The sequence below is a fragment of the Microcebus murinus genome, chromosome 17 (assembly GCF_040939455.1).
Source record: "Microcebus murinus isolate Inina chromosome 17, M.murinus_Inina_mat1.0, whole genome shotgun sequence".
In the NCBI taxonomy this organism is placed as follows: Eukaryota; Metazoa; Chordata; class Mammalia; order Primates; family Cheirogaleidae; genus Microcebus; species Microcebus murinus.
The window spans coordinates 22,970,646-22,997,166 of NC_134120.1; the positions used below are offsets into that span (position 1 = coordinate 22,970,646).

A 26,521-nucleotide genomic window follows, 5' to 3' on the forward strand; every position below is an offset into this window, starting at 1 on the left:
TTATAGTAGAGACGGGGTCTCGCTCTTGCTCAGGCTGGTTTTGAACTCCTGACCTTGAGCAATCCGCCCGCCTCGGCCTCCCAAGAGCTAGGATTACAGGCGTGAGCCACAGCGCCCGGCCTAAATTTTTTTTTTTATTTTGGCATATTATGGGGGTACAGATTTTAAGGTTTCAATAAATGCCCTTTCCCCGCTCCCCCCACAAGTCTGAGTCTCCATCATGACCATCCCCCAGATGGTGCACATCTCACTCATTATATATGTATATACCCGCCCCCCTCCCCCCTGCCCAATACCCTATTACTGTAGTACCTATTTGTCCACTTAGGTGCTGCTCAGTTAATACCAGTTTGCTGGTGAGTATATGTGGTGCTTGTTTTTCCATTCTTGGGAAACTTCACTTAGTAGTATGGGTTCCAGCTCTAACCAGGAAAATATAAGATGTGCTATATCACCGTTGTTTCTTAGAACTGAATAGTACTCCATGGCATACATATACCACATTTTATTAATCCATTCTTGGATTGATAGGCACTTGGGCTGTTTCCACAGCCTTGCAATTATGAATTGTGCTGCTATAAACATTGGAGTGCAGGTGTCTTTTTTGTAGAGTGTCATTGGATCTTTTGGGTAGATGCCCAGCAATGGGATTGCTGGATCAAATGGTAGATTCACTTGTATCGCTTTAAGGTATCTCCATATTGCTTTCCACAGAGGTTGAACTAGTTTGCAGTCCCACCAGCAGTGTAGGACCTCACTAAATCTTGAACCCCTCCAAATCATCCATAAGGGTTGCAATCAAATTTTTCCAAATCCCTGTTAATGTTGATTTTTTAAATTTAATTTTCTTTTTTTTTCTTTCTTTTGCTTTCCAAGGTAACATTTCCTATGCGGATGTTGATTTTTAACTTAATTTTTTTTTTTTTTAGAAATGAGATGGGGTCGTGCTATGTTGCCCAGGCTGGTCTTGAACTCCTGGCCTTAAGCAATCCTCCTGCCTCAAGCTTCTGAGTTCGGATTATAGGCATAAGCCACCATGCTCAGCTTAATGTTGATATTTTGACCTCTTCCCATGAATCACTAATGTTCTTACCAGCATCTAGAATGGTGAACCTTTTCCAGAAGGTTTTCCATTTACTTTGCCCTGATCCATCAGTGGAATCACTAACTATGGCAGTTACCGCTTTAAGAAATATATTTCTTAGTAGGACTAGAAAGTCAAAATTACTCTTAAATTCTTGTTCTACAGAATGGATGTTGTGTTAGCAGGCATGAAAACAACATTAATCTCCTTGTACACCTCCAATAGAACTCTTGGGTGACCAGGTGAACTGTCAATGAGTACTAATATTTTGAAAGAAATATTTTTTTCTGAGCAATATGTCTAAACAGTGGGGTTAAAATATTCAGTACACCATGCTGTAAACAGATGTGTTGTCATCCAAGCTTTCTTGTTCCATTTATAGAATACAGGCAGAAACATTTTATTTATTTATTTACTTATTTATTTTAGAGGCAGGATCTCACAATGTTGCCCAGTCTGATCGTGAACTCTTGGCTTCAAGCAGTCCTCTGGCCTTAGCCTCCTGCATGGCTGGGATTACAGGCTCAAACAACCAAGGAAAATTCAAATTTTGTAGAAATTAAATACACACTCTTAAAAATCCAGTAGATCAAATAAGAAATCACAATTCATTAGGACTTGTGATATAAGGACACTAGTCATATTGGATTGGGGGCTACCCAAGTGACCTTATTTTAACTTGGTAACCTCTGTAGAGACCCTATCTCCAAATAAGGTCACATTCTGAGATACTAGGGGTTAGGACTTCATTCAACAGATAAACTTTTTTTTTGGTGGGGGACATAATTTAACCCATAACTCCTAATGAAAGGGTTGAATATTTAATTCAAAAAAATGCTTGCTAAGTGCTCACTGTGAACCTTGGGCTATGACAATGAACCAAAGTCCCTGCCTCATGGAGCTTACATTCCAGATAGTTATATAATGTGTCAGGAGGTGATTAAATTTCATATGGGAATATCAAGGATGCAAAAAGAATGAGAGTGCTGGAGCCATAGAAAGGAGGAGAGGGTTGGGAGGTATTGCTATTTTACATAGGGTAAATAAGAAAAGGCTCTTTGATAATGTCACATTTGACCAGAGTCTTAGAGGAGATAAGGAAGAAAGTCTTAACAGTGGTCTAAGTGCCTTAATTATAATGTTTGTTTATTTCCTTGTCATCTCCCACCAGAATATAAGCTCCTTGAAAGCAACAAATAATTCAGTTGATCTGTAACATCCCAGTGCCTAGAGTGATGTCTGGTATTTGGCATGCAATAAATACAATGTTAACTATTTAAAAAAGGAAAAGAAAGGTTCAAGCAGAGGCAACAGCAGGTGTTTAAAAAGCTCAGAGCTGGGAGCATGCCTGGTATATTCAAGCAACTGCTAGGAACCATTCCACTCCTGTCTTCTTTCCTGACAGGTCTAATTGGAATGGCTGGGATAGGGATAATCTCCCTATTTTAAGGTCAGCTGATTAGCAATCTTAACGCCATCTGCAGCCTTAATTTCCCTTTGCCATGTAACCCAAAATATTCACAGGTTCCGGGGATTAAGATGTAGGCATCTGTAGGGAGGCCCATTATCTTGCCTACCACATGGAATAATTTTAGATTTACAGAAGAGTTTCAAGGTATAGAGAGTTACTGTATATCCTTCCCCCAGCTTCCTTTAATATTAACATCTTACATATGTTAATATGCACATTTAAATATGGCACATTTATCAAAACTAAGAAATTAGCATTGGTACAATACCCTTATCTAAACTCCATACTTCATTTGGATTTCATCAGTTTTCCCACTATTGGCTGTTTTGGTTCCAGGATCCAATCCAGGATACCTCATTTCATTTAGAAGGATTTCATGGCTTTCTTATTGGTGTTTTTGCACTAATTAGACCCTGTAGTTGAGTTAGTAACAGTTATCATGATACTTCTGTAGGCAGTTTGAAAGTTGATGACCAAGGATAATACTTCACACATTACATGTACAGTAAAGTTACTGAAGGACTGCTACTCCAAATTATGCTTTCCTAAATTGTAAAAACCATTCCTAATTGTACCTTTGATTTGTGACGTTTGCCTAGCTTCTTGGCCTACAAAGCCAGTTTTAAAGAGATGCTCATAACTGTTGCTGGGTTAATTTCCGGGGAGTAGAGTGTACACTAGGCAAAATTACAAAATGCTTTGAGTTTGGTTTTGATGCTTGATTCTCTTTTTGCTACAATTTATAAGTGAAACTATAGGCTGCTCACGCCTGTAATCCTAACACTCTGGGAGGCTGAGGCAGGAGGATCGCTCCAAGTCAGGAGTTCAAGACTAGCCTGAGCAAGAGCAAGACCCCATCTCTACTAAAATTAGAAAGAAATTAGCTGGACAACTAAAAATATATAGAAAAAATTAGCCAGGCATGGTGGCACATGCTTGTAGTCCTAGCTACTCGGGAGGCTGAGGCAGGAGGATCACTTGAACCCAGGAGTTTGAGGTTGCTGTGAGCTAGACTGATGCCACAGCACGCTAGGCCGGGCAACGGAGTGAGACTCTGTCTCAAAAAAAAAAGTAAAATTATACATGCAGTTCAGATTCCTTGCATGAAAAGTAGAAAACACATAGGGAAAAACTAATTTTAGTCACACATGATCTCATTACCCAAAGTTGTAATATTGTTAGTATTCTTTTAGTCTTTTTTTCTCCCTGGGCACATATGAAAATTGGGTAATACTATATATACTGTTTCCACTCAACATATCATGTTTTCCAGTAAATATGCATCCATAGAATTTTTTACAATGGCTATCAAATACTTCCCATCTCTTTTTAGCTAGGTACCTTGCGTTTTAATGTTTTCTTGTTATAATTCTGCAAGCTTAGTGAACTTATTGGCAGTCAATGCTGGAAAGGAACAATATTTGTGTAGTACTTTAAAGAGTACATTAGCACATAATGGCTATATAATGGAAATAAAGATAACTGTTCTATACGGTTATTTTGAGAAATAAACAAGATAATATTGCACAGCAAATATAAAACCTATACTGTGAATTATTAATTATTACTGCCGTAATGTCAACAATCATGGAGGGCAGACTCATTCTCATGTACATATTTCTCATGTGCATATTTTAGATAAGGACACTAGCTGGGAGAGGTTAAATAATTTGCTCGAGGATGTCAACCTGGTAATCTCAGCTCATTTGACTTCAAATTCCATACTTTTGGCACTACATCATATTGATATTCTTTCCTGTGGGACTTGTCCTTTCTGACAATATCGCAGGCTGCTGCCTCCATCAAAAATTATTTTCCTATTTCTCAATTCTTCAGAGCCCCACAAGAAACTGCTTGACTTTGGGATGGTTGTTTAGTTGAAATTAACAGGGGTCTCGCTTAAGAGAGGTAAGCCGCCAGAACAAATGGTGCAGGGTAAGCGAGCCAGCACGCTGGCCACGTGGCTTTGTGGCTGCCCGGGAGGCGTTAGGAGGGTGGAGGAGTCAGGGACGCCCGAGGGACTACGTTTCCCAGAGGCACCCGCGCGTCGCGTGCCACGTGACCGCCCGGCTGGCGCGCGCCCGGCCGTTCGCTCCCTAGCCGCGTTCACGGTTGCTTCCCTCTTCTGTCGCCGTCTCCCGGCCTCCTCACCGAAGCGGCCCGGGCTGGACCCAAGCCGGAGCCGAGCCACAGCCGGAACCGGAGCCGGACCTGCAGAGACGTGGAAACATGGAGGCCTGAGCCGGCGTGCGCCACCCCGGGCTGCGGCGGCGACCGCGGCTTCTACTGATCCCCTCTGCCACCCGCCCGTCCGTCGGTCTGTGGAGCTGGAAGCAGATCTCCCCGCCGGCTGAGACAGGTGGGCTGTGGCGCCGCCCCCGGCAGCGCGGCCCTGTCTGGAAACCCGGCGGGCCACCCCCGCCCCCTCTCTCCCGCCCCCTCTCTCCCGCCCCCTGTCAGAGCGGGTTAGGGGACACCTCCGCTCCCCGTCGGCGCCGGGACGTGAGGGGGCTCCGCTGGCGCGGGGGAGGAGGGGCCCTTCCCACCGGTGGGGGCCCGGGCCACCCCGCGGGTCTGTGTCTGAGCTGCGAGAGCGGGCCGGCAGCCCCCGCCCCGCCGAGCGCTGAGGGGTGTGTTAATGGAGAGTGGGAGGGACCTCGGTCCAGCCTGGTGTTGGGAGTTGGGGGGTTACCGTAGGGCAAGTCGATGCTTCCGGAGATGGGGCGATGTTGGCCTGACAAATGGGCGTGTGATGGACAGGGTGAGCAGTAGTTGTTTTTCTTTTTTACGTACACATTTTATTGATATAATTCACATACCGTAAAGTTCACCCTTTAAAAGTACAATGAAGTGGTTTTAGTATATTCACGGGATTGTGCAGCCGTCACCACCATCTAACTTCAGAACATTTTTATCACCCCCAAAAGAAGCCCGTACCCATTTAGCAATCACGCCTCATTGCCCCTTTCCCCACCTCCTGCAACTGCCAGTCTACTTTCTGTCCCATGGATGTGCCTGAGCAATTAATTGTGTTTTAACTGAAGGATGAAAGGGTGGGTGTTTGTGAACTGGGGGCAGTAGTGGGGTTTGAAGGTAGTAGGGTGATAAAGATGATTAGATCAAAGTACTGAAAAAGGGGTAGAGAAGAGGTGGATGATTGTAATAATGTTAGCAAAGGGGGTACCCAGAATAGACTGCCTAGGGGGGCAGATAGAGTGAGAGCCATCAAAGAGGATGTGGGATTGGAGAGAGGGGTGTGTAGAGAGGGTGCTGTGCTGAAAGATGAACACTTGGGGAGTGGAGGTGGTGGAGAGGAGTCTAACTTTACCAGAGGAACCCAGGTGCTTGGGTTGATGAGGGCTCAAGAGAGGAACTGGAGGTGGAAGGGAAGAAGATCTATAGGATGAAATATGTGATTATGTGGGTTTCTAGAATGATTATCTTACTTTGCAGTTTTTATTTCAGATAATCCTCTCAGCAGCTCAAAGATAGACTGGGCAAGTGCGAATATTCCCATTCTGCAAATAAAGAACCAGTCTTTTAGAAGTTAGGTGACTTGCTTTAGCTCATAAAGTTAATAAATAGGGCAAAATGAATTGGGATTAAAGAATAATTGGTTGGGTGCGGTGGTTCACATCTGTATTCCTAGCACTCTGGGAGGCTGAGGTGGGAGGATTGCTTGAGCATCGTTCAAGACCATTCTCAGTAGGAAGGAGACCCTGTCTCTACTAAAAATAGAAAAATTAGCTGGGCATCTGGGCAGGAGCCTGTAGTCCTAGCAACTTGGGAGGCTGAGGCAGGAGGATCACTTGAGCCTAGGAGTTTGAGGTTGCAATTAGCTATGATGATGCCACTGCATTCTACCCAGGGCAACTGAGCTAGGACTCTGTCTCAAAAAAAAAAAAGGAATAATTGATGAGGGTATCAGTTGCCAGTGGTTTAAGTGGCAGAGAATTGAGGTGGGGCAATGTGAATAGGAAAGAGATTCAGGCCTGGCGCGGTGGCTCACGCCTATAGTCCTAGAACTCTGGGAGGCCGGGGTGGGCGGATTGTTGGAGCTCAGGAGTTCAAGACCAGCCTGAGCAAGAGCGAGGCCCCATCTCTACTAAAAATAAAGAGAAATTAGCTGGACAACTATAAATATGCAGGAAAAAAATTAGCTGGCCATCGTGGCGCATGCCTGTAGTCCTAGCTACTTGGGAGGCTAAGGCAGGAGGATTGCTTGAGCCCAGGAGTTTGAGGTTGGTGTGAGCTAGGCTGATGCCACAGGCTCGGGCAACAGAGTGAGACTCTCTCTCTCAAAAAAAAATAAATAAAAAAGGAAAGAGATTCAGCTGATATGAAGTCTGTGTTATGACAGGTAGGTCAAGGACTTTTTTCGGCCAGGCACGGTGGCTCATGCCTGTAGTCCTAGCACTCTGAGAGGCCTAGGCAGGCGGATTGCTCGAGATCAGGAGTTCGAAACCAGCCTGAGCAAGAGCAAGACTCCCATCTCTACTATAAATAGAAAGAAATTAATTGGCCAACTGATAGATATAGAAAAAATTAGCCGGGCATGGTGGTGCATGCCTGTAGTCCCAGCTACTCGGGAGGTTGAGGCAGCAGGATTGCTTGAGACCAAGAATTTGAGGTTGCTGTGAGCTAGGCTGACGCCACCGCACTCACTCTAGCCTGGGCAACAAAGTGAGACTCTGTCTCAAAAAAAAAAAAAGGACAGTTTTTTGCACCTTGTGCAAGGACATTGTTCTTGCACCTTTTAAATATAGAAAAGTTCAGACAGTGGCCGGGTGTGGTGGCTCACGCCTGTAATCCTAGCACTCTGGGAGGCTGAGGCGGGCGGATTGCTTGAGGTCAGGAGTTTGAAACCAGCCTGAGCAAGAGCGAGACCCCGTCTCTACTATAAATAGAAAGAAATTAATTGGCTAACTAATATATATATAGAAAAAATTAGCTGGGCCTGGTGGCGCATGCCTGTAGTCCCAGCTACTCGGGAGGCTGAGGCAGCAGGATCGCTTGAGCCCAGGAGATTGAGGTTACTGTGAGCTAGGCTGATGCCAGGGCATTCACTCTAGCCTCGGCAACAAAGCAAGACTCTGTCTTAAAAAAAAAAAAAGTTCAGACAGTGACATAATATAATATACTCCCACATACACATTACCCAGCTCCAATAAATATTAGCTCATGCAAATTTAGTTTCATCTATATCCCTATCCATTCCTGTCCCCACTCCCAGTTATTTTAAAGGAAATCATAGGCATACCATTTCATCTGTAAATATTTTAGTATATATATTTGTAGAAGATTGAGTTGTTTTCTGTTTTTAATATGGCCACAATATCATTACACTTATAGAAAATAATAGTAAGCTCTTAATATCATCAATATCTAGAAAGACTTACTGTATTTTTATTTTTAAATTTATTTTATTTTTTAGAGACAGGATCTCACTTTCGTGATCTGCACTTGCCCAGGCTGGAGTGCGGTGGTCTCAAACTCCTGGCTTCAAGTGGTCCTCCTGTCTTGGCCTCCTAAAGAGCTGGGATTACAGGTGTGAGCCACTGTGCTGGGCTCTGATTGTTCCCTTTTTTTTGATTAATATGGATCATTCTACAAAAAGTTTGAAGAATTGTCACTTTGGCTGGCTTTTTAATGAGTAGAACTTTGTGAGAACAGGAGACAAATAAAAATGAAACATACAGCAACATGTACAAATCACTTTCTTGTATTGCTCTAAATATTTAGGCAATTTGATTATGCTTTTCTCCTCTAGATAATTTCACACATTGTGAGAAGTTGTTTAATATGTGTGGATTGGTTTTCCATGACTGCTGTAACAAATTACAAATTTAGTGCCTTAAAACAACACATTTATTATTTTGTAGTTCTGTAGGTTAGAAGTCTGAAATGTTTTTCACCAGGCTAAAATCAGTGTGTCAGCAAGGCTGTGTTCTTGGCCAAGGTTTCTAGGGGAGCATCTATTTCCTTGCCTCTTCCAGCTCCTAGAGGCTGCCACTCTCCTTGGCTTGTGGCCCTCTTTCTCGATCTTTAAAGCCACCAGTGTTGCATTTCTCTGATCATTCTTCTGTAGGCTCCTCTGTGACCACAGCTGGGAAAAGTTCTGTTTTTAAGGACCAGTGTTATTATATCAGATCCGCTTGGGTAATTAAGGATAATTTACCCATGTCAAGGTCTTTAGTAAGACTTACAAAGTCCCCTTTGCAGGTAACACGGTCACAGGTTCCACGGATTAGGATGTGGACATCTTTGGAGGTTATGTATTCTGCCAATTGCAAAGTGTTTTGGAATATTTTGCTGAGGTTTAGGAAAGTAGATGATTTCTTTTGCTGCTATATATACAATGAGATGCCCATCTTTTGCTTAGAATTATAGATGATGGGCCTGGCATGGTGGCTCACACCTACAATCCTAGCACTCTGGGAGGCCCAGCCGGGTGGATTGCTTGAGCTCAGGAGTTTGAGACCAGTTTGAGCAAGAGTGAGACCCCCATCTCTACTGAAAAAAAATAGAGAGAAATTAGCTGGACAACTAAAAAAAGAAAATACACACACACACACACACATGCACACACACATATATAAATAAAATTAGCTGGGCATGGTGGCACATGCTGTAGTTCCAGCTATTTGGGAGGCTGAGGCAGGAGGATTGCTTGAGCCCAGGAGTTGGAAGTTGCTGTGAACTAGGCTGACGCCACAACAACAGAGTGAGACTCTGTCTCAAAAAAGAAAAAAAAGAATTGTAGATGATGGGAATGGTTAGAGCTAGAGAGGACTATTCCATTTTTATTTTTAGTGACTACAAACAAATATATGGAAATAGCTGTGACCCTTAGCGTGTAAGCTTTGGTAAAATGAGACCTTTAAAAATGATTAAGTATAGGCCGGGCGCTATGGCTCACGCCTGTAATCCTAGCTCTTGGGAGGCCGAGGCGGGCGGATTGCTCAAGGTCAGGAGTTCAAAACCAGCCTGAGCAAGAGCGAGACCCCGTCTCTACTATAAATAGAAAGAAATTAATTGGCCAACTGATATATATATATAAAATTAGCCGGGCATAGTGGCGCATGCCTGTAGTCCCAGCTACCTGGGAGGCTGAGGCAGAAGGATCACTCGAGCCCAGGAGTTTGAGGTTGCTGTGAGCTAGGCTGACGCCACGGCACTCACTCTAGCCTGGACAACAAAGCGAGACTCTGTCTCAAAAAAAAAAAAAAAAAAAAAAAAAAAAAATGATTAAGTATAAAAACATGATAATGCCATGTAAAGTTTTTCTATATTTCCTTTTGGTCTTTTTTTTCATATTCATGGATAAAAAGTATTGTATGCTTGTAATCTGAATGTGTGCATGTGTGTGTGTAGACACACATATATTTAAAATGCTAAACTGATACTTAAAAACATAGGACTCTGCAGCCATGATGGTTCTCTTGCCCATGGTGAGAGGGCAGGGACTCTCTGTCCCAATGGTAGATAAAAGCACCCCAAATTTTTTTTTTTTTTTTTTTTTTTTGAGACAGAGTCTCTCTTTGTTGTCCAGGCTAGAGTGAGTGCCGTGGCGTCAGCCTAGCTCACAGCAACCTCAAACTCCTGGGCTCAAGCGATCCTCCTGCCTCAGCCTCCCGAGTAGCTGGGACTACAGGCATGCACCACCATGCCCGGCTAATTTTTTTTATATATATATATCAGTTGGCCAATTAATTTCTTTCTATTTATAGTAGAGACGGGGTCTCGCTCTTGCTCAGGCTGGTTTTGAACTCCTGACCTTGAGCAATCCGCCCGCCTCGGCCTCCCAAGAGCTAGGATTACAGGCGTGAGCCACAGCGCCCGGCCAAGCACCCCAAATTTTGCAGAAGAGAAGACTCTTAATGATAGCGAGAGAAAATTTTCAGGCAGAGTGAGCTACTGTGAGATACGGACTTGAAGTCAGTCCCTTCTCAAGTTCTTCTGTGACTCAGCTGGGCATAGTTGAGTGCTGTGAGCTTGAAAACCAGAGTGGTAGCATAGTCATTGCTGTTCTTCCTTTCCTAGGGACCGAGAGAAAAGACTAATTTTAGAGGTGGAAAGGATTTCCTGAATCCCTGTATTTTGTTATCCTGCTTCCTGGGGGGAGTTCCACTTTTCTACTTAGCTGTTGAAGTCTTGACTGTCTCTAGATGTGAAGGTCTTGGCTGTCTGACAGTGGTGTGTTTTAGTGTTCCACTTATCGGGAAGTGCAATGGGAGTTATTAAATATCTGCTCCTGTCTTTAAGGTTATTTTTCCTAGTAAAGTTTTTAGTGGTGTTTAATGCTCTGCTTTTAAACAGTTTGTAAGTTATTCTCATAACTTATTTCTAGACAAACTGGTGGAGTTGGGAACAACTTCTAGGTCTTATTTACTAAAAGGCTTTATTTTCTTCATTCCTTTAAGGAAGTTTGGTTAGTACTTTTTGATATCTTCTCTAATTTTTATCACATTCTTTAAAAATATGGACACCAAAAATGGCTGAAACTCCAATAAGGACATTGGAAGAATTATTTTTTAAAAATATTTTGTATTTCATATGACTGGTAATAAATTTCTTTGTTAGAGTCAGTCATTGAATCTTGACAATTCTTCCTTTAAAATAGCTCATGCATCCCTTAGAATAGTTTCAAGGTCTTTCCTGTCACTTAGGATTAGGTTTGGTTATGAGTAACAGAGACCTGAAAAATCATAGCTTAAACATGTTATTAGTTTGTTCTCATGTAAAGGAAGTCCAGAGGTAGACAATTCAAGGCTGGTATGGCAGCTCCACTGTCATCAGGGACCCAGCCTCTTTGCATTTCTTATTTTGTCATCCCTAGGATGTGGCCCTTGATTTCTGGGTACAGGATGGATGTAGGAGTTCTAGCTGAAACATCTGTGTTCCAGGCAGTAGGATGGAGGAAGGGACAAAGAAGTAGCTATCCACTCATAAAGAGACTTAAGTATATCCTTTAGCTGGACAGGAATGTGCCTAGCCAGAAAAATCAGAGTCTGTTAATTAAAAGGAAGAAAGGACTAGATTGGATAGGTGATTAGCTTTTTCTGTCATACTTCATAATTAGTTTCTCTGTCTGTGGACTCCAGACTAACCCTGTATACTTCCTAAAACTCTAGGTTTGAATTCTACTTCTGTCATTTGGTTGGTTACTCAACCTTTTTGAATTTCAGTTTTCTTATCTGTAAAATGGGCCTAATATTTCCTATTTCCTAATATTTCCTAAAAACTTTACTAGGAAAAATAACCTTATATGCTTGTTAGAGAATTAAATGAAAATACCTCTTTTTTTTTTAAGAGACAGGATCTTGCTTTGTTGCCCAGGATGGAGTGTAGTGGCATGATCATTGCTTATTGTAGCCTCAAATTCCTGGCCTTAAGCGATTCTTCTGCCTCTCAAGTAGCTGGCACTATAGGTGCACATCACCATGTCTGGCCAGTTTTTAAATTTTTTATAGAGATGGGGGTCTCGCTATGTTGCCCAGGCTGGTCTTGAACTCCTGGCCTGAAGCCATCCTCTCACCTTGGCCTCCCAGAATGCTGAGATTATAGATGTGAGCCACTGTGCCCAGCCTATGGTTTTAATAGAGCATATTCGTTGCTTGGGAAGCATTTACAGAATTCTGTTGGATTCTTTTCTTGATACTTACCTTTTAGCAAATCATTACTTTGCATACTAATCACTTCCAATTAAGGGTTAGGTGGAAGCTTCTAATTGCACAGTTAAGTGGTTTTTGAAATGTGGAATATTCTTTTGTAGTTGCATTGAGGTCTGAAAAATGCTGCTGAAACTCTTACTATGATTTTGGAAAATATATTTCCTGCATATTTGTGTGGGAATGGAGATCTTGTTTTAATTTTTCACAGCATTGGAATTCCATAAAGCAGGTTGACATTACTTGTAATTCAAGCAATATCATCTTTTCTTGAAATGACTTTACCTAACTATAGGTTTTGCATGTAGGTACTGTTGGCCTTTTAGTTTTAGGTTGAATTCATTACAAAATACTATCAAGTCTGCAGCAAAAACTAATTTCCACAGCCTTTCAGTCTTTGATAATATAATAGTAGTTGAGAGATATTCTTTTTATTCAGAAAAATTTCAGTCTCAACCCTGAGCTTGAAAAATTTCAATAAAACTCTGCTACTGCTAAGCCATTGCTTGCTTGCTTGCTTGCTTTCTTGCTTTCTTGCTTTCTTGCTTCCTTGCTTTCTTGCTTTCTTGCTTTCTTGCTTTCTTGCTTTTCTTCTTTCTTTCTTTCTTTTTTTTTTTTTTTTTTGAGACAGAGTCATGCTTTGTTGCCCAGGCTAGAGTGAGTGCTGTGGCATCAGCCTAGCTCACAGCAACTTCAAACTCCTGGGCTCAAGCAATCCTGCTGCCTCAGCCTCCCGAGTAGCTGGGACTACAGGCATATGCTACCATGCCCAGCTAATTTTTTCTATATCTATCAGTTGGCCAATTAATTTCTTTCTATTTATACTAGAGACGGGGTCTCACTCTTGCTCAGGCTGGTTTCGAACTCCTGATCTCGAGCAATCCGCCTGCCTGGGCCTCCCAGAGTGCTAGGATTACAGGCGTGAACCACTGCGCCTGGCCAGCCATTGCATTCTTATGTGATAGGACATGTCAAGATGTTTGGCTTTAGTTTTTAATTTTTTTTTTTTTTTTGAATCTCTGTTGCCCAGTCTAGAGTACAGTGGTATCATCATAGCTCACTGCCTCGAGTACCTGGGACTACATGTGCATGCTGCCATGCCCAGCTAATTTTTAATTTTTTTATAGAGATGGGGTCTTGCTTCTTTGCCCAGGCTGGTCTCAAACTCCTGGCTTCAAGTATTCCTCTAGTCTTGGACTCCCAAAGTGTTAGGCATACAGGCGTGAGCCACCATACCTGGCCAAGATGTTCACTTTATATTTCTGACAAAAATTTCATGAAGTTGGTGATAGTTAAGTTCATAAGAGGGAATAAAGTTTACTTTTGATGCTCCAGTTTCAAAATACACAATAGATTCAAATATTTTCTACATAGTACTTGCTGATAGATGATACAATGAATAACCATAGGCTTTAAATACCTTGCATTTTCAGAATTTATTTATTTATTTATATTTTAGCATATTATGGGGGTACAAGTGTTAAGGTTCATTTTCAGAATTTTTAAGGTTGTCCAGCTAAGCTTTTTTTCAGCTGCACAACACATTTTTACCACTGTCAGTTGTTATGCATCTTAGCAGATTCTACTTCATGTTGTACTGAATTAGTATTTTCTTAACTTGTTTGGACATATTCATGGCTATAATTGCTCCATACAGACTGTTTTTTGAGCAGCTGTTTTCACTGAAAGTCTAAGATGTTCAATATGTTTATTTTCTTTGGACACATTTCTTTGGCTGCTGTAATCAAACACAATTTAATTAACTTACCATTGATAAATGCCTTTCTTTGCTTGGTTAACAAATGAGCCATTTGAAAATTTACTTTTGTTGCAGTCTTCATTTTCAGTTTTTAATTTTTGTGAAGACATTCTGCTATGAAGAGATACTTCATTATAAAATTTCTAATTTTCCTGATCATTGCTCTCATGAGTTGAGAGTAAGTGCTGTGAGGTAGGGCGTGTCAGGATATCGTGGTGAGTGCTTAGTCTGGTAATGCTTCCTATATTGTATTCTTCTGGCACAGCTCTGGTGCTATTACATAATAAACAAAATGCTTTTACATCTAATTAGATAAAAAAAGAAATCTATACTCCACTGTGACTTAAAAGTGTGACCTCAAGGTCTACTTATTTTCTTGTTTTGACATGATAGATATTCATTGGTAATTTAAAAAAGTCATAGTATGGCAATATGCATGACACTTGAAATGCTGTTGAGTTATAACTGTGTCATTGAGATTTGTGGTGCCCTTGGTATAAAGGGATCAGGGCACCACATGTGGTCTCTGTAGCAGCCACTCAGCTCTGCTGATATATCAGAAAAACAGCCATAGACAATATGGAAACAAATGAACATGACTGTGTTTTAATAAGGCTTAATGGATACTGAAATTTTAATTTGTATAATTTCCACATGTTACAAAATATTCTTTTGATTTTTTTTCAACCATTTAAAACTGTACAAATCATTCTGAAGGCAGCAGGGTGGATTTGGCCCTTGGGCTGTAATTTGCCAACTTATGATCTAGGCAATGAGAAAAATAAAAGTACTACCTCATAGGTTGTGGTGAGCATTAAATGAGTCAGTGTGTAAAACACTTAGAATAGTGCCTGGGGGCATAGTATATTTTATTTTTAAATTTTTTCTTAGAATCATCTGTTTTCTATGATTCTTTTCTTAGGTTTGTTTTGGTTTCTGTATTTCATGTTAGAGGCTTTCCTCAGAAGTTTAATAATTGTTGGCTGTCCATTCTTATTTAAGAATTGATTGGAAGCTCCAAAAATTGATTAGAAGCTCTTGGTGTAAGTGAGTTTTGTTGAGTGGTGGGCATTGCTGTAAGGTGGCAATCAGTTTTTTAAATGGGTGTTGGGGGATCTTAAATGTCCGTATCTTTTCCATGGTCCCCATTGAGTTTCTCTTGACAATTTTCCTGTCTCCTGCCTTAGAGGCTGAGCCATGTGTAACTGTGTGGCGAGTTGACTTTCTCTTCATTCTCCTGTTTCATCCACCATGTCATTACCCTCCCCAATCTTGGCATCAGAGTCCGAGGTCTCTCCAGACAGGTTCCCTTGGAGAGCACACATAATGGTCTCCACCAGGGGAAAGAGACCCAAGACTTTAGCCCTGCTCCTTGCCCCATCTTGCCTGTGCCTCTGTTTAGCCTTCCCAGTGTTCCATGGAGTGAAGTGCTTTCCTTCTTGTTAATGTCCTCTTTGATGGTATGCACTTATGTTGGCGCTTCCTTAGCTCTGCTGGTTCAGTTCCACTCCTCTGTCAACTTTTCATCTTCCTCACCTTCCCTGTTCTTACCTATGTGTGTTTATATCTTTTTATTTTCATTGCTTCCATTTTGCTGGAGTGGAATACCCAGCTGTACTTAATATAGCACTTAGAACATAGTTGCCTTTCAGAGAATGTTCCATTACTTGATGGACTTCTGGCACCTGTGGCATTTAATATGTCCTTTGGCTGGTGACCACTGGCCCTTATTTTTCTGGTCTCCTGTTTCAACTATGAGGTTTCTCTCTAAAGTGTCTTAAGTACAATGGGGCATGTTTGTGCGTGTGAGTGTGTATGTATTTTCTTTTTTTAGGAGACAGGTGACTCTGGAGTATAGTTTAGGATTTGTGGACTCTCAACCTGAGATGAGATGAAGTGCACTAGGATGTCATTTACATATTTTGAGGATGTTAGAACAGAATTTGGTTACCCAGAATTTTCAGATCTACTAAAGGCACACTAAATCAAGAGATAGTGAATCAATAGACATAACAGAGGAGATTTAATTTTATGTATATATTGAATATTTCACAAATGAAATACACAATATTGAGCATATAATTTCTTGTTCAAAGAATTGTTTTTGCTCACGATGGTAAAATTGACTTAAAAATAACTGATCTGGGCCGGGCGCGGTGGCTCACGCCTGTAATCCTAGCACTCTGGGAGGCCGAGGCGGGCGGATTGCTCGAGGTTGGGAGTTTGAAACCATCCTGAGCGAGACCCCGTCTCTACTAAAAATAGAAAGAAATTAATTGACCAACTAAAAATATATATACAAAAAATTAGCCGGGCATGGTGGTGCATGCCTGTAGTCCCAGCTACTCGGGAGGCTGAGGCAGAAGGATTGCTTGAGCCCAGGAGTTTGAGGTTGCTGTGAGCTAGGCTGACGCCACGGCACTCACTCTAGCCAGGGCAACAAAAGTGAGACTCTGTCTCAAAAAAAAAAAAAAAAACTGATCTGGAAAGTTAAATAAGAACCAGACAGCTAAGGCAAAGCATTTTAGAAGGGTAGTTAAATTCCAAATGAGTAGCTGGGCGAGGTGGCTCAAGCCTGTAGTCCTAGCACTCTGGGAGGCCGAGGCAGGCGGATTGCTCGACATCAGGAGTTCGAAACCAGCCTGAGCAAGAGTGAGACCCTGTTTCTACTATAAATAGAAAGAAATTAATTGGCCAACTAATATATATAAAATTAGCCGGGCATGGTGGCACATGCCTGTAGTCCCAGCTACTCGGGAGGCTGAGACAGGAGGATTGCTTGAGCCCAGGAGTTTGAGGTTGCTGTGAGCTAGGCTGATGCCACGGCACTCACTTTAGCCTGGGCAACAAAGTGAGACTCTGTCTCAAAAAAAAAAAAAAAAAAAAAAAAAAAAAATTCCAAATGAGTGGTGAAGATAATGAATGCTCTAGGATTACAGAGGAAAATAGAGATCCCACTCTGACGAAGTGCATAGGATTTAAGGTGTGTGGGCCAGATGTGATGCTGAAAGGTAGATGTGATTGGCAGGAGCAGAGCATGCTAGACATTGAGAAGACACTTTGCCCCAACTTTTTTTATGGTGCTTATTTGCAAATTGAGGTTCACGGACCACTTATATCAGAATCACTGTGGATGTTATTGAAAAAATGTAGATGCCCATGCCCCCTACCCTGACATTCTGAATTTTTGGTTCCAAGAATTTGTATTTTTAACCACATACTCCTCAGATGTTTGTTTATTCACATTTACATTTGAGACCCAACCACAGGTTTGGGGGTGGTTGGAAAATGAGCTTTCAGACTGGAGGGCCTTGAATGTCAATATTCTGTTTTTTCAGGTAATCAAGAATCATTGAAAGTGTTTGAGCTAAGAAATGATGGAACTGGTAATTTTACTAATATTAAAAATAAATCATATTAAACCTTTTATTTGCCTAAGCTTACTCTGTGCCAGGTTGTTTACTAAGTGCTTTGCTTGCATCATCTTGCTTCATCTTCAGAAAATCTTGTAAGTACTGTTGTTTTCTCCCATCCTGCAGTGGATGTTTATAAGTGGTAAAATGGTGATTCAGACTGACTCTATATATTCCGTAGCCTGTGGCTGTGAAAAGTAAAAACAAACTAACTCTATACAGACTTAGCAGGGTCACACTAGAAACTTTGGTCTTAATTGCTATGCTGGACTGAATTTCCTGAATTATAAGGATTAATTTTGCAGTGGAATGTGAAAAGTGAATCAAAGTCGAGAGATTAGAAGGAAAGAAATCAGGATACCGTTGCACTTAGTCATATGAGGTTATAGAAGCCTGGTCTAGCATGGAGGAAATAGTACAAAGGAAGAGATGGATTTAAAAGATAATATGGGTCAACTATTCAACATGGAGGCGGAGGTCGATAAGCTGGAACTGATGCTGACACCAGTGACTGAAGAAGAGAAAACTGCAGCAGAGCAATTAAAATCTCATATGCCAGACTTATGAAGAAATGGACTTCCAATAGGGAACTCTAATTGAGAAGAAATCAATTCCATGGCTTACATAGTTTTAGAAAATTGTTGCTGCCCACTACTTCTAAGTCCAAATGCCTGCTATTGAATAATTTCTTTCTAGATTGTTAATGATTCTCTACATGTGCACTCTAGGTTAAGTATAAGAAGTAATTGCTTGCAATAAACAGAAAGGAAAAATTAAATTCAAATTAAGAATTTGATGTACGTCCTTGGTCTCACACCTTCAATAATGCATTCTTTACACATCTCTTCTGGAAGGAAAATTGTAGAAAGCAGATCCCCATTATAGGAAAGCTGAATATAGCTGATACCATTTTGCCCTTTCAATAAGTCCATGGCTACAGCTCAACTCAAGTGGCAAGAAATGAAGGATGGGGTGTGGGTCTGACATCTTCACAGTCTGTGGGGCCCATCTTTTTTTTTTTTTTAAATCTTTTAATAAAAATATTTACTTGTAAAAAAAAAAAAATAAAAGATAATATGTAGAATTATAGATGTTATAGAAGAACCTATAGAACTGGTTGATGGGAGAGTCAGCATAGTAAAGAGGTAAAGACCAGGGACTCTGGAATTGGATTGCCTGGGTTCAAATTCTGGTTTTGCCACATACTATCTCTGGGACCTTGCTTAAGCCCTGTGTGAATTAGTTTCCTCAATCTGTAAGTTGAAACAATAGTAGTACCCCCCTCTTAGGGTTGTTATGGGGACTAAGTGAGTCAATAATTGTAAAGCACTTAAAGTTTCGATAGATAATGCCAAATATCCACACACTAATGGTGAGAGTGCCTGTTTCCTTATTACCCTTACACTGTTACTAATATAAAGGTTTTTTTTAACCATTACTGGTTTGATGGGTTAAAATGATACCTCATTGTTTTAATAGCGAATTTGACTCAGAATTTAGGCTGAAGTTCTTTTCACCTATTTATTAGCTGTGGGACCTTGCCTATTTTAGCAAGTATTTTTTGATTAATTTCTTTTTAGCAGTGTGCTGGAGGTTAATTAGGGATAAGGAAGAAATATGGAACCTGATTCACACCTCTCAGGATAATCTACCTGGGGAGATGTATTATATGTACTATGGAAAAATAGCATTTCAAGGCATTTTTATATAATGGGAGCTTTAGGGGAGTTGTGAGGGGTAACTGGTTTTGGGAGGGATGACTGACTCAGTTTTGCACATTTTAAGATTGAGTTCTTGACTACATGGTATTAATATTATAGATAGGTCCTTTGGGCTGGTGTGGTAATCCCAGTGCTTTGGGAGGCTGAGGCAAGAGGATTGCTTGAGCCCAGGTATTTGAGTCTGCAGTGAGTTATGATTGTTCTACTGCACTTCAGCCTGGGGAACAGGGTGGGACCTTGTTTCAAAAGAAAAAAAAAGGTCCTTTGAAAGATTTACTATTAGAAGCATCAGCAATAGCACACTTCTTATTTCTAGCACAGATTTATGTAAGCATCATTATTAACAAAATTACTGATTTTATTATGATCAGTATAATATATTGAATTTGAAAAAAATCTTAAGTACTTTAGGGGTATTGATAGAACTGGCCTTCTGGTCAGAGATTGGGGCTAGGAGAGATTTGAAAGTAATATCCTGGAAGCCACATGTGAAATCAGGAAATAGGATTGATTAGGTACTGATAGATTTAGAGAAAGAAGAGCTGAAAGCCAGGTGAGTCTAATTTAGATGCACAGTGAGACGGTAAAGGCAATAGGACTCTTGGAGGTGATTGAATAGTGGGCTTTCCATGTTCCAACTTATTCTGGTTATCATTGGTAAGGGTCTTGAGAGTTCCAAATAAATTGGGAACAGGTGTGTGTGTGTGTGTGTGTGTGTGTGTGTGTGTGTGTGTGTGTGTGTGTGTGTGTGTGTGTGTCTGTGTGTGTGTGTGTGTGTGTGTGTGTGTGTGTGTGTGTGTGTGTGTGTGTGGAATCCTTGGCAGGAATCATTGCAGAAGAGATGCCCCTGGGTCTCAGTTTTCTACTGTGCTTTCTGTGGGAAGCAAGTGGAATTTTCTGGCAAGAGTACTTCAGTGTCTACTTGTCTTCTTATGGCTGAACTTGTTCCTCCTGGTGTTTCAGCTGCTTTGGCCATCGTCTTCACTCTGTTCTCAGCAGATGGCACCATGTTGTTGCCACCTAGGAGAGTGAGGGCTTGGGCAGGGGTGACTGCTCAGGGTGCCTTAGCTAAGCCTGTCTTAGTTGCCCCTGGGCTCTGGCCTTGTTCTGGCCTTTCTGCCTTTGGGTTGGAGTTGCTGTTCACACTCTTTGTGATGGTGCCCTTAAAGGCTCTTGCACCTGCTCTGGCATGCTATTTCCCTTTTTAGCCCATCTCCAGCTGTTTTCTGTGTATTATGGGGATTCTTCACAGCTTCTGGTCCCCTGTGAATTTTTGAGCATGGCTGTGTAATCATTGACTATTTAAAAGATCTCTTTTACATTATTTCTAGGGTTTGGTGAGAAAAAAAGGGGAAAGGAGGCACTGCATTATGTACTCAATTGGCTGTCTTGGTTTTCCTAGTTAGTTCTGTGCAGTTCCTCCTAATAAGCTTGTACACTTTATTCATATTGTTGGGAAAGATTTCATCGTGGCCGTGGACTGAGCAGTTATTTGATTTAAAACTTAACTTTGTGGTCTGTCCTAACAGTTTTGAAAATTAAGTTTGTTTCCTATATGTCAATAGAAAATAGGCAAAAGATATGAGTAGATAATGGTAAGTTATTCACAGTAAGAGAATTGCAAATTAAAATCTTATTGAAAAATGATTTTTTTTTTACCTTTCAGTTGACAAGGACCAAAAAGTACAATTAAACTGGCAGCTATCAAGTGGAGAAATAGGCATTGCTGGTGGGGTGCAAGTTGGTACAACCTCTATAAAAGGCAACCAGGCAGTATCTACCCAAATTAGAAATGCACGTACCCTTCAACCCAGCAATTCTATTTTTCTGGATTTATTATACCTATATACTCATACATGTATGAAACATTTTACATACTAATATAAGTAGTAATATAAGATATAAATAATATCTCATATATGTTTATATCTCTTAATGGAGAATGATTTATAATGGCAAAAGACTAAACTACCTAAATATGTCCATCAATACGGGATTTATTACCTTATAAAATGGAATATTACACATATGTAAAAAGGGATGAAGTGCTTCATATATGGATATGTAATGATTTCTAATAGATGTCGATAAGTGGAAATAGCAGAGTAAGGAGGCATATATCATATACTATGGTTTGTGTAAAAAAGGGAAGAATATATATTTGTATGTACGCTGAGTATCTGTGGAATGGTACCCAGAGAAACTTGTAAGATTTTCTCTGAGTTGAGAAACTAGATGGTTAGAAGACAGGATGGGAGGGAGACTTTTCATTATATATTCTTTGAACTCTTTGTATTTTGTATCGTATGTTACTGATTCAAAAAATAAAATAAAAATGAAAACATCTGACTTAAGTTTTATTATTAGGCTTTGTGATAATATTGTTTCTCATTGTTGCTTTGTCTGGGGAGGGGAGAGGGTTGATTCCAAAGTGAAATTTTGCTCTTTTTGAAAATTATGCATTCATGTACCTAATTAAACCACTAAAGTAAACTGTGTTAATTGATTACTTTTAAGGTACCATGAAAAAAGTAAAATACCGGTCTGCTTAATTGAGAACAAATTGTACTGATTCTTATTTCTTTTGATATGGTATCATTTTTATACCATTGATTTTAATGAAGCATAGCGAAGGAACATTTAGTCCATGGTTGAGCAAGGAGAACTCATAACTTAAATTGCTCATGCCAGTAGACACTCTCTCAACTAACCCATTTTGATCCACACACTTAGAGGTGTTTGTCCAGTACACTAATATTAGGCCTATAATCCTAACTGCGGATTAGCCTGAGTCCCCTGGTAAATAGTAAACTCTAAACAAGTTTTCAAGGTCTTTTTATTTGTTTTCTAAAAAACATTTTGTTGAGGCATATTCAGGGGTCACAGGACAGGCATTGTTGGACTAATAAAAGAATTTATAAGGTTTGGTGAAAAGAAAATAGCAGTACCCTTAAGTATTAATAGGTAGTAAAGGACAAAGTCTGTTGTATACTCCTCAGAGTTATGAATTTAATGTGGAATCCCCCAAAGACCCAGATATACTACTTATTTTGCGTTTATTGAAGAAGACAGTTCAGTTTTGAATAAGATTTGAAAGTTTTATTTGAGGAAACTAGTTTAAATGAAAGACCATTCTAAGATACCAAGTAATTAGAATGTTTTATCCTAATATCTCATCATGGAATAATATAGTTGATGAAGTAATTTAATATGTAAAAGTAATGTTAGTGGTTGTGAAAGTGCCTGTTATATGATTTGTTGGCGCCTTTCTGGGACACGTAGATTAGATTTTTGGGATTGAATTTTTTAGTTGATTTTTTAAGAATTTTTTATTTTGAAATAATTACAGACTCATAAGTTATAAAAATAGTACAGATAAGTCTGTGTAACTTTCACCTTGCTTCCCCCTTTGTTAATATGACTATAGTACATTATCAGAACCAGAAAATTGACACTGGCACAATGTAATAAATTGGAGACCATACTTGGATTTCTCAGCTTTTTACATGCACTTATTTTTTTCTTGTGTATGTGGCTTTTTCTTCTTCCAGTCTGTGACTTGTCTTTTCCTCCTCCTAATAGGATCTTTCATAGACCAAAAGTTTTGTAATTTTGATGAAGCTCAGATTATCAACTTTCTTTTATATATTGTGCTTTTTTATCATGTCCATGAATTCTACTAATCTTAGGCCACAATGATTTTCTTCTATGAGTTTTATAATTTTATGTTTTACATTTAAATCTACGGTCCATTTTGAGTTAATTTTTTGTATAAGGTATAAGGTTTATTTAGGTCAAGGTACATTTTTTTTTTTTTGGCCCATTTTTTGCCTATCCTGTTCTAGCACCACTTGTTGAAAAGACTGTTCACTGTCTATTGAATTGCTTTTGCACTGTTGACAAAAATCAGTTGGCTATACTTTTGTAAGTCCATTTCTGGATTTTCTATTTTGTTTTATTGATCTGTGCCTGCCACTAGCGTGGGTTTGAATTAATTCCTCTTTTCTGACTAAGCCCTGACTGTTGCTTGTTAATAACCTCATATAATGATGAAAATTTGAAATTTAGATTTTAGAAGCTAACCTAAATTGTTTATATTATGATGTTAAACTATATCAGACATAGATTTTCTTGTTTGCTAGTTATGTGCCTCAGTAAAGAATAATTCACATTTTTGTCACCATTATTTTAGTTATGATGGTATTCAGTTTTTTATGTATCTTAGAATCTAGAGCCAGGCACAGTTGCAGGCACCTGTAGTCCTAGCTACTCAGGAGGCTGAGGGTGGAGGATTGCTTGAGGCCAGGAGTTTTGAGGTTGTACTGATATACAGTCATGCCTGTAAGTAGCCACTTGCATTCCAGCCTGGGCATCATAGTGAGACCTCCATCTCTCTCTCTCTCTCTCTCTCTCTTTTTTTGAGACAGAGTCTTGCTCTGGGCTAGAGTGCCGTGGCATTAGCCTAGCTCACAGCAACCTCAAACTCCTGGGCTCAAGCAATCCTTATGCCTCAGCCTCCCTAGTAGCTGGGACTACAGGCATACACCACCATGCCTGGCTAATTTTTTCCATATATTTTTTGTTGTCCATCTAATTTCTTTCTATTTTCCATCTAATTTCTTTCTCGCTCTTGCTCAGGCTGGTCTCGATCTCCTGAGCTCAAGCGATCTTCCTGCCTCGGCCTCCCAAAGTGCTAGGATTACAGGTGTGAGCCATCGCGCCTGGCCAGACCTCCATCTCTTAAAAAAAATTAAGTCTGGATAAGAAATGGAATAGTGAAGGAGATTAAAAAATTCTTTGTTTTTAATCAAGGTAATATATGTATATGGTTTTAAAAATCAAATGATATTATGGGCTTAAAATAAAAACTGTGCTGCCCCTTTTTCCACTCTAGAGTCCTTTTCCTTAGTGGTGGCCACTTTCAAATCTATTAGCTGTTGTTCCTCACTGTTTACCTCTTTATTTTTAACTAAAAAGCTTTTACTGTTATTTTTGATATAATGATTTTTAGATATTTTCTACTGACTCCCTATTTTTTTAAATTTATTATTTTAAATTATTTAATTTTAATTTTATCTTACTTTTTTTTACCAATGAGCATTTAGAACCAAACTCCCTACCTGTTATAGAAGATGAATATTTAGTACTCTTAGGCCACCATTCTCACTTCTCTTTCTAGAATATTCTCAGTATAGTTACCTCACAATTTTTGGCTAAATCTTTATTTAGTATTTATATCATAATGATTATCTAAATATTGATGACTAATTGAATTGAGTCATATATTATGATTGTATGACCTTTAATAATTTTTGTTTAGTATATAGTCTTTAAAAAATCATTTACTTTGTTTTCTATGTAACTATTATTCATTACTTCCAAATTCTATAGTATTGTAACACTCCACAGAATAAGGTCAAACGCATCAAGTGACCTCTCAGTTCTATTTTTTATCCTTCTGGAGATCCCGGAGCTGTTTTGACTCTTGTCCCAGCCTGCTGCATGGCTCTTAACCTGTGACTTCTCTTCTCCACTGCCCTGTATTGAATCCTGTTTCCTGAATTCCATGTCTTCCTATTTCTTGGCTTATTCCCTCCTGCAGAATCCCTCCTCTTCCCCTAGCTTCCAGAAAATGGGTGTTTGGGAGGTTTTTTGAATCTTGGCAAGTCAGAAAACGTCTTTATAATACCTTCATACTTAATTGGTAGTTTGGCTAGCTATAGAATTCTAATTAAATTAGTTGCTCTTAAGATTTTAAATGCATTGCTTCCCTGTCAACTAGCTTCCAGTATTGCTCTTGAGAGGTTAAGAAACTCTTCTTTTCTCCTTTTTAAAAAATACTCTCAGCAGAATTCTTTTCCTTTTAAAAATTAATATATAAAACAGGAATGAAGAGTAATATAACAAAAGCTCATGCATGTACTGTTCATTTCAACAAATCCAAACATTTGCTATTTGTACTTCATCTCACTTGCCTTCTATTCTTTCTCTTTTCTGTTTAAGAAGGTACTTATTTATCCTGCTGAAACCCCTCTCTGCCCTTTCTGATATTGTTAGAATTTGCTATTTATTTATTTATTTTTAAGACAGAGTCTCGCTTTGTTGTCCAGGCTAGAGTGAGTGCCGTGGCATCAGCCTAGCACAGCAACCTCAAACTCCTGGGCTCAAGTGATCCTGCTGCCTCAGCCTCCTGAGTAGCTGGAACTACAGGCATGTGCCACCATGCCCGGCTGATTTTTTTCTATATATATTAGTTGGCCAATTAATTTCTTTCTATTTATGGTAGAGATGGGGGTCTCGGTCTTGCTCAAGCTGATTTCGAACTCCTGACCTCGAGCAATCTGCCCGCCTCAGCCTCCCAGAGAGCTAGGATTATAGGCGTGAGCCACCGCGCCCGGCCTGCTATTTATTTTGTTTTATTTTTATTTGTTTATTTGTTCAGGTTGGCTGGTATTTGGGGGAGTCTTTTTAATTTTTTTTTTGAGACAGGATCTTGCTTTGATGTCCAGGTTGGAGTGCAGTAGTGTGATCATAGCTCACTGCAACCTCAAACTCCTGGGCTTAAGTGATCTTCCTGCCTCAGCCTCCTGAGTAACTGGGATTACAGGTGCTTGCCACCATGCCTGCCTAATTTTTATATTTTTTTTGTAGAAATGGGGTCTTGTTATGTTGCTCAGGCTGGTCTTGAAATCCTGGCTTCAAGTAGTTCTCCTGCCTTCAAGCAGTCCTCCTGCCTCAGCCTCCCCAAATGCTGAGATTACAGGCATGAGCCACTGCGCCTGCCCTTGTTTTAATACTTGTACTAGATATGATAAATCCATAATATCATTTGCATGTTATAAAACCTTATATATGAAACCATACCATGGATATTATTCTGTATTTTTTAAAAAATTATATTTTTGAGATGTATTTATTTTGGTGTAATTATGGCTCTTGTTTATTCATTTTTTTCACTAATGTATCCTATTGTAAGACTATATTAAAAAAATTAATTTTAAATAGCTTAAAATATAAAGTAGCTTTGGAATAGAGTATGATAAGTAAGGGATTTGGAATGGAGTATGGTAAGTAAGGGATTTATGTATTTCAGAATATTTCTTTATAGCAATTTTTAATTGGTCTTAATAATTTCTGTTTTGAGAATTTAAACCTTAGGATTAGTTGACTTGATATAGAAGTATAATTGAAATCAGCTATTATTGGGGTCCCTGTCCCTGTGACTAGGGAGGATGAAAGTAGTGGGTGGCCTTGAGTTCAAGGGCAGGTGATCAGGAGCCAGGTGTATTTCTCACTCATATTCGGAAGACCTGGCTGACCATATGCATTGGGGAAGCTTCATTCCCTCAGATAAGCGGTTCAGTCCAGTTTCAAAGAGAACATGGAAGGCATACTTTTAAAT

At 39.8% G+C, this 26,521-nt stretch overlaps 1 protein-coding gene across 2 annotated transcripts in view; it reads left to right on the top strand.

The window, feature by feature from the left end:
* The first annotated feature begins 4,603 nt into the window (after positions 1-4,603).
* Positions 4,604-26,521, top strand: part of DYM (dymeclin) — a 351,414-nt gene continuing 329,496 nt past the window's right edge. Inside the window, exon 1 of one of the 2 annotated variants that reach the window (XM_075993890.1) lies at positions 4,604-4,914. The gene's annotated coding sequence lies outside the window, so the exon portion shown is untranslated. The remainder of the gene's footprint in view (positions 4,915-26,521) is intronic. The other variant, XM_012769895.3, reaches the window with a different exon arrangement.